This window comes from Mus caroli, chromosome 1 (assembly GCF_900094665.2).
Source record: "Mus caroli chromosome 1, CAROLI_EIJ_v1.1, whole genome shotgun sequence".
NCBI lineage: Eukaryota > Metazoa > Chordata > Mammalia > Rodentia > Muridae > Mus > Mus caroli.
Genome location: NC_034570.1, coordinates 181430098 through 181436091, shown reverse-complemented (window position 1 = coordinate 181436091; position 5994 = coordinate 181430098).

Genomic DNA, 5994 nt, shown 5'->3' with positions numbered 1-5994 from the left:
TGTGGGCAGTCCCTGGTAGGACACCTCTCACTGTGTGAGGACCAGCCTCTCTGCCCCCACTCTCAGCTGCCAGGAGCCCTCCCTACCCCTACTCCCCGCACCCCTAGGGCGTTTTCACTGTGCATCTCCTCTCTGTCCTTTTTTTCCGTTCTTGGCCACAGCCCTCACCACTTGCTCCAAGTCAGTCTCTTGGGTTATTTATATCTGTCTGGAGGCCAGAGCCCTCTGGAACGCAGGTGCTTGGTGGGGAGACCACAATTTCCCAGGCGGCCCTGGGCCATAAGCTGTCAGCTGAACCTGCTGAAGGTATGGGGCCAAGGTCATCTAGTTTATCCCTCTGCCTGAGTTAGGTGGCTAACTGCTGGCTATGCTGGGAAGGCACCTATTATCTCTGGCCCCGCCCAGGGCTGTGCCCACAGGAAAGCCTGAGGGATGGAGAGAACAAATTCCTCTTAAACCTTGGGTCCTCACATGGCCCCGCACATTCTTCTCAGAGGCAGAGCTGACCTGCAGCTGAGGTGCCTTTCCAGAATGCCTCCTGGGCCACCAGCCCACATGGCCCACACCATCTTTGTCTGAGGAAGCTGACTCAAGGTGAAGAGTCTGCTGATGACACCTGTCATGTGACTCTTCTCAATGCCACAGAGCAGGGCGTTACTAGCTGTACTCCCCAGATGGCACCAAGAGTCAGAGGAATGTGACAAGAAGGGGGACTCTGAGACATGACAGGGGCTGCTTCGGGGCACAGGACATCAGAGGGTGTTGGTGACATGAGCCATCATGTAGCCAAAACTCCATGTTCAAGACAATGCTCACGAGCAGCTAACTACACACACTTCTGGGCAGGAACTTGTCTGGAGAACTTAGCTGGGGTTATTTCTGGAGGTCTTGAGAGCCAATGGGATTTTCACTATGGGACAGCAGTAGTCAGGAGAGACCACAGGTTTTGTAGGAATCTCCCATTTCCCCACCCCCACCCTCCACTCAAGGCACATTAAGACTGGACAGAAAGGAAACCTGCATTGTGAGACTGGGTAACACTGAGGCAGTGTGCTAAGCTTCACAGCAGGGTACAGCAGCTACTTGGAGAGGCCCACCTATACCCTCATCTGAGGAGAAATCAGGTTTTGAGGTGATTGGTTTATCCAGCTGTCAAGGCCCCCCGAGTGGGGGAGGGGTTCAGGGGGTGGCTTCTCATTCACACTTGGTTCACACCCTGAGTCAGAAACAGGAAGTGGCGTGGTCCTGAACACAAGGAACTTGCCCACTGCTGTACCTGCCGCACCAGTGCCGGCCAAGCCTTGGGCACAGTACGGGAACTAGCAGAGTTCACAAGTTGGCTTGGACAAAAGCTGCCGCCTAAGCAGCTGAGTTATCTCACTGAAATATTGTCCCTGCTTAGGGGGAGCAAAGGTGTTCTCCATCAGTTACCTAGATGTGGAGGTGGGGCTGACGGCAGACTTCCATGCCATCCGCCCTCAACGTCAGCCCAGATGAGTTCCCCCAGACAGTGCAATCCTAACCAGGGCTAAATACACTCCTGAGCACCCCAGGGGCACAATAAACACTGACAGACCTTATGATGCCCACATGGTCCTATGATTAGTCTCTTGCAGTGCAACATTGAAGAACTCAAGTCACCAAACAGCCTGTCGGGTCTTGCATCAGGAGAGCAGGTCCCAGCTGTCTTTGGTTAAGTGGAGGGACGTATGTTTCAAGCACAGGTACAGAGGGACGAAAGGGAATGCAAACCGTTTCGTAGCAAAGTCTTGCAAAGATTTATTTTCTGCCTTGCCTGCGTGTTTTGCCTGCACAGATACATGTGAACCACCCACCACATGATGCCTGCAGAGGTCAGATCCCCCTGAGCTGGGGCTATACACCTTCCGGGAACTAAACCCATGACCTCTAGAGCAGCCAGTGCTCTTAACCCGAGCCATCTCTCCAGCCTAGCTGTAATGAAGATTTAAAGAAGTATATTCACAATACTTATTATTAAGTCACTGTTAGACTTCTCACAACATCCTCACACACATTAATGTTGGTGTGGCGGACAGAGGCTCCACCTGCAGCACCGTGGAGAGTGGGGTTATGGTGTTGAGCTACCAGACAAGGCACATAGCTGCTGAATTCTCCCATCACCTATATGGACTCTCATCTAGAGTGAGTCCTTGTCTCACTCATGTCCTTATTGCCCAGGGCTACAGCGACAGCAGGCTGTTTAAATTTAACTGGAATGCAAGAAAAGGAAAGCTTGAGTTCCTCTCAAGGGAGCTACTTAAGGAGTGAGTGGCTAGTGTGGCCAATGGCAGCTGTGGCACATCTACATTCCCATCACAATCCAGGGCTGTTTCCATTCTTGATACTGACAGGGTATCCGGCAAGTTCCGGCACAGAAAGATGAAGAGCCTTGCTGGAGGGCCTGGGCAAGTGAGTCAGGAGCAGAACTGGAATGGACAGGTCTGGGACCCTCCCTGCATGACCGTCCCACTCCACCTCTTCTTTGTAATTCTGTACTGAGGATGGAATCCAGGGAGCCATGTTTCTGTAAAGAGGGATGTGACTTCCAGGTGTAAATTACCTGCCACCTAGGTTATTCTAAGCTCCACAGGTCTCAGAGGGAGAACTCATTTACACTAGAATATAGTCAGTGGATGTCACAATGGAAGCAGGCTGTATAATTTTCTGTGTATTGCTTTTAAATACTTTAATGATTTAAAATGTTCAGTGCTAAGAAATCCCAGCTTGGCTAGGTAAACATATCTTTTTTTTTTTTTTTTTTGGTTTTTCGAGACAGGGTTTCTCTGTGTAGTCCTGGCTGTCCTGGAACTCACTCTGTAGACCAGGCTGGCCTCGAACTCAGAAATCCGCCTGCCTCTGCCTCCCAAGTGCTGGGATTAAAGGCGTGCGCCACCACGCCCGGCAGTAAACATATCTTATTACTCAGGGTAGCCTGAAGTGTGTTGGTAGGAAACTTAAAAGAACTGACCCAGCTGGCAAGGTTCATGGATGCAATGCCAACATTTATAGGTAAGGTGGGTTAGTGGTTCACGGCCTGCCCCAGCCACAGAGAAAGTTTAAGGAGAGTCTGGGCTTCTGGAGACCTTCTTGGAAATGAACACACCATAGCCTACACTGAAAACACTGGGGAAGAAAGCGCTAACACCAGCAATAGTGCTGTGTGAGCAATGCACTGGCTGTGCGGCAGGCGTGCCCCTGTGCTTTACTGTAGCAACTCAATCCTCCCATCCACTCATAAAGCACAAGTCTTTATGTTACGGATGAAGAGAGGGAGGCATGCATGGTACGCTGGCTAGTTTTATGGCAACTTGACACAAGCTATAGTCATCAGAGGGGAAGGAGCCTCAACTGAGAAAATGCCTTCCTAAGATGCAGCTGTAGAGCATTTCCTGACTAGTGATTGATAGGGGAGGCCCAGCCCATTGTGGTGGTGTCATCCCTGGGCTGGTGGTCCTGGGTTCTATAAGAAAGCGGACTGAGCAAGCCATAGAGAGCAAGCCAGTAAGCAGGAGCCCTCTATGGTCAGCTCCTGCCTCCAGGTTCCTGCTCTGTTGGACTTAACTACTGTGGCTTCAGGATAAGTGAGCCAAACAAACCCTTTCCTCTCCAGTTGTTTTTGATCCTGGTGTTTCAGCACAGCATGAAGAGCCCTGTGACACACAGTACGGAGCTTTTCTAAGGTCACAAACGTAGGTAGTTTGAACGTGGGCAGTGCAGGTGCAAAGACTGTTCTCACCCACTTACACCACAGTACTCACCAAAGAAAGCAGGCAGTTACCAAACAGGGAAACACACTGATTTCCTACCCAGCCTGCTTATCTTTTTTGGGGGGATTATCCTTTAATGTCAAATTTATAAACACAATCTTCTTCCTAACTACTTAAAGGCTGATTAAAAAAACCAACCCACTCCACTGAGCATACAGCAACGTCACGCCTGGGTCTTCTGGACACTGAGTCCAGTTTGCTTCAGTTACTTTCATACTCAACGCTCGCTCAGGACCTGCTTTTGTTTTCTAAGTCTGTTGGGGTCTGGGGGTCACCACAGTACATGCAATCCAAGAGTTTATAACCACAACTATTAAAACATTTTAATAACATAAAATGTGAGGGCCACAAGAAATTAGTGTCTTACTAGATTTACATTCTTTCTGGAACTCTACTGTGCAACAGTGCTAGAGACCTGCAACTCACTCTACAGTATCAGCTACTTAAGAGTGAAAAAGGACAGGCTGGGTGTGGTGGCACACATCTTTAATCCCAGCACTTAGGAGGCAGAGGTAGTCTGAGTTAGAGGTTAGTCTGGTCTATAATTGAGTGGTAGGACAGCCAGGGCTACACAGAGAGATCCTGTTTTCCAAAAAAAAAAAAAAAAACAGAAGAAAGAAAGAAAAAAAAAGGGTCTTCCTCTGGGTGCTAAGTCAGGCTGGTGACAGAGTAAGGAGTAAGTGGGACTTGGGTCCTCAACCAAGTTCAATCTCTGGCATTAGAGACATTTTCCCCAATTTTTTTCATCACTGTTTTTTTTTCCCAGTTGCCTGATAAAGCTGAGTTAAGAGTGCAGAGACCTAGCCTAATTCAGTCATTTGCTAAGAGGCTGACTCTACAGAGACACACGACTCACTGCTGAGCCCAAAGTGGAACATTGACTCAGCTCTTTCCAGATCCAGCAAAGGACACGGGCTCCACACGGGTCTTCCCTCGCACTCTGGCATCAGTCCCCAGACGCTGACCAAGTGCAGACTGTGCACTGTGTGCACTGAGGTGGCTGTGGGGGAGGTCACTTACAGGGGATACAGTAGACTTGCACAGACTGTGACAAGCAGAATTGGCTATGCAGAGGTAACATCTCACAAAGCAAAGTGACCTCAGGGGAACCCAAATTGTCGGTCACTTCTCAGCCCCTGGGGTGATGCCACAGGAAAAACAAAAACCAAACTCCATTTAAAAAAAGTCAAGTCCTCTTATGAATCAGTATGACTTTGAAGAGAAAAAAGGTAAAACACAAGCAAAGAAATTAGATTTATTTACACAGGGAAATCCAGGGCTCATGCCCTTAGCAGCCCACTGCACCCAACACCAATGACCACAGGGGGTATCTATCGGCAGGCTCAGCTCATCATATTAACTGTGGTCCACAAGCACTGAGCAGCCATAGTCAACTGTTAAATCAAACCTAGAATCAGTGTGTTGTCATGTAGTTTCCGACCATGACTCAAGTAGAAAAAGGGCTTTTCTGGCTAGCCAGAGTCTGTTCCCTGAGCATCCCAGCTGAGGTTAGGTCTCGGAGACAGCTGTCTAGACATCAGGTGTAGAGTAATACGTCATCTAGTAGAAACCAGAGGGAGGGAAGGATCTGTTCCCTTTACATCAGACAGGAAGACATATGTGAACCACATTCCATTTGTAGAAAAAAATATCAGAAGTCCACACTAGTCACATACCAGAAAAAACAACACATTCATTTCCAACTTTTCTAGCTGGAGCTATCTTTTGGGTCAATCAAAGACCAAAACAATAAACTAACATTGCTTCAGGACAGAAGGTGGGTAAGAGGTGCCAGTGCAGCAGGCTGCTGAGCCTGTGGCCCACAGGCTCCCACAGACCAGAAGGCAGGTGCTGCCGACTCTCCAGCCCCTCTGTGAAGGCCTCATTCTCCAGTCCAGGACAAGCACTGCACGACTCAACAATACTCCCTGCCTGCTTCAAAACCCTAGGTCGGGCCAGTCAGCACAATAATTCTGGTAGACAGAAACACAGTCAAATTTACCAATTATCTGTGACTATTCTTGGAAGAAGAAAAGCTCATCAACCACAAAGAATAATACAACAAAAATGCTAAGTGTGAGACAGAAGACTGGGTTTAATAAATTTGGGCGCACGCCTTTAATCCCAGCACTTGGGAGGCAGAGGCAGAGGCAGAGGCAGAGGCAGAGGCAGAGGCAGAGGCAGAGGCAGAGGCAGAGGCAGAGGC